This window comes from Ictidomys tridecemlineatus, chromosome 4, assembly GCF_052094955.1.
Source record: "Ictidomys tridecemlineatus isolate mIctTri1 chromosome 4, mIctTri1.hap1, whole genome shotgun sequence".
In the NCBI taxonomy this organism is placed as follows: domain Eukaryota; kingdom Metazoa; phylum Chordata; class Mammalia; order Rodentia; family Sciuridae; genus Ictidomys; species Ictidomys tridecemlineatus.
Window position 1 is genome coordinate 102,772,085 of NC_135480.1, and position 2,650 is coordinate 102,774,734.

Sequence of the window (2,650 nt, forward strand, 5' to 3'; positions counted from 1 at the left end):
TAGGCGTGAACCCAGCCGCTTAGGAACCTCCCCACTGGGCTGCCTCGCAGAGCCCTCCATCTCCACATGTGTGAACTTGAACCATTTGAACAACCCTCCACACCTTCCTGCCGTGGTTATCATCTCAGCCAGCACCCTCACCCCCACCCAGTAGCCTATAGGAAATTTGGATTTGATTATTGACTCCTCCTTCTGGGTCACCTCCCGCCCTCCCAATCCACATTCAGTCCTTCTTTTTTTTTGTTGTTGTTGTGCTGGGGATTGAACCCAGGGCCTTGTGCATATGAGGCAAACACTCTACCAACTGAGCCACATCCCCAGCCCAGTCCTTCTGTTTTTTATTTGTTGCTGTCTCATTATTGAGGATTGAACCCAGGGTGCTCTACCAATGAGTTTCCCCAGTCCTGGTTTTATTTTTTATATATATTTTTTGTACCGGGGATTTAACCCAGGGGTGCTTAACCACTGAGCCACATCCCCAGCCCATTTTATTTTTTGAGACAGGGTCTTGCTAAGTTGCTGAGGCTGGCTTTGAACTTGCAATCCTCCTGCCTCAGCTTCCTGAGTAGCTGGGATTACAGGCATGTGCCAATGTGCCCAGCTCAGTCCTTCTGTTTGATGTGCCCAATTGTCCCTTGGTTTTCCCTCCCTTCTAATTAGCTTTACAATCTTCTACTTAGGTCCTTTCTTATGACCCCACCCTGGCTTCTCTTATAGCCTCCTCTGGGGTTCCCTGCCTCTGGGGTTGCCTCTGCTTACTCCTGTCAGCTGACAGGGATGGGGGGGATCTGGGCTCTGCCTCACACCTTGGGCTTCTCTGTTCCCTTTCCCCAAGGTTTCCTCAAGCCTCTTTGAAAATCAGTGTCATCCTTAAAAGGGACAGTTTAGAGTCCATAGACCTACTTCAAATCCAAATGTCCCCACTTACCAGCTCTATGACTTTGAACAAACCTTTTTTTGTGTGTGGGGAGTAGGGGGTACTGGGGATTGAACTCAGGGGCACTCGACCACTGAGCCACATCCCCAGCCCTTTTTAGTATTTTACTTAGAGGCAGGTCTCACAGAGTTGCCTAGCACCTTGCCGTTGATGAGGCTGGCTTTCAACTCTTGATCCTCCTGCCTCAGCCTCCTGAGCTGCTGGGATAACAGGTGTGCACCGCCGTGCCTGGCCTTGAGCAAACCTCTTAACTGCTGTAAGCCTCAGTTCCCTCCAGTGTGACTGGGGCTCACTGTCTTAAGAAGCCTGTGGATCAAGCAGAGCATCTCCAGCTGCTTGTGGATGCTAGAGAAAGGTGCTATCTGGAGTCTTTGGTTTTGGAAGATGACCCATCAATTGTGACAGATAAAACCTCCAGCTCCTTCTAGCTCCTTCCTAGTGGTGGCTGAACTGCTCTGAAGACAAAAGCCAGAGACATCTGAGCAGGAAGAGGGTGAGAATCCTGAAACAGGAGAGCAGGGGAGGATTGAGGGAGGGACTTGCTAGAATAGAGGGGCTGCTGCTCATGGTGGCACACACCTCTAATCCCAGTCCCTCTGGAGGCTGAGGCAGGAGGATCACAAGTTCCAGGCCAGCCTGTCACTTAGGCTCTAAGTAATTTAGATGATTTTTTGTTTTTGGTGGTGCTGGGGATTGAACCCAGGGCCTTGTGCATGCAAGGCAAGCACTCTACCAACCGAGCTATATCCCCAGCCCAGGCTCTAAGTAACTTAGACCCTGTCTCAAAAAATTGAAAAAAAAAAAAAAATTTAAAGGGCTGGGGATGCAGCTTAGTGGCAAAGTGCCCCCGAGTTCCCTCCTCAGTACAAAACAAAACAAAACAAAAACCGCCCTGAACCCCAGGGGATCTGCTTTTTAAATCTGAGCCACTTGCTAAAAATAGCCCCCCATCCCAATTTTTCCCAACTTTTACTAAAATCCTCTTACAAGTTCTGCCTTATGTTAGTCACATTTTTTGGGGGGTGGGGATTAAGGAAAGGGCAGAGGACTGCCCATCACATGAACTCTCCTTGCCCCCAAGTCTGGTTTAGGTAGCATCCTCCCTCTGTAGGTCTGCAGAAGAAAGAAGACCCGAGTGAACTCAGTTCCCCACAGAATGGGATGGAGAGGGCGGCATCAGAGGAGAGGGAGCCCTCGCAGGCCGGTCCCCGACAGTCGCAAGAGTCTTGGAAAGCATGAGGCCGGGATGGGGCGAAGAGTGACTTCCCAAACCCGAAAAGGACCTTAGGAGAGCACTGGGATCTGAGAATTTAATCTGAAGCTGTGCTTAGTGAAGGCTGCTAGCCCCAGGCTCAGGCAGGGGGAACTCTAGGAAATCTGGGAGTTACTATTTTTAAAAAACCCATTCCAACAGCCTAATTTATGGATAGAAAGCCGCGAAAATCTCATCAGAAGGCGGAGGCACACAGCTACAGCCTGTCTCCTTGAAGATTTCCTTGGCGCCCAGGCCCTCTTCAGGGGACAGTGGTTTCTGGTGACAGGGGTCTAAGCAAATACGATCAGATTGCTGTCCTTTGGATTCTGAAGGTCCCACAAAGTCCCAGGCATTGGCTGTGGCCTGTTGGGAAGTGATAGAATCTTCAGGAGGTCGGGCCTAGTGGAAGGTCCTGGATGGCGTGCCCTTGAAGGGGATATTGGCATCCTGGTCCCTCT

The 2,650-nt window shown here is 50.5% G+C and overlaps 1 non-coding gene across 1 annotated transcript; it reads right to left on the reverse strand.

The window, feature by feature from the left end:
* Positions 1-246: 246 nt before the first annotated feature.
* On the reverse strand, positions 247-320 carry Trnam-cau (transfer RNA methionine (anticodon CAU)). Its single transcript has one exon. It is a non-coding gene; the product is annotated as a tRNA-Met (tRNA).
* Between the last annotated feature and the right edge of the window lie 2,330 nt (positions 321-2,650).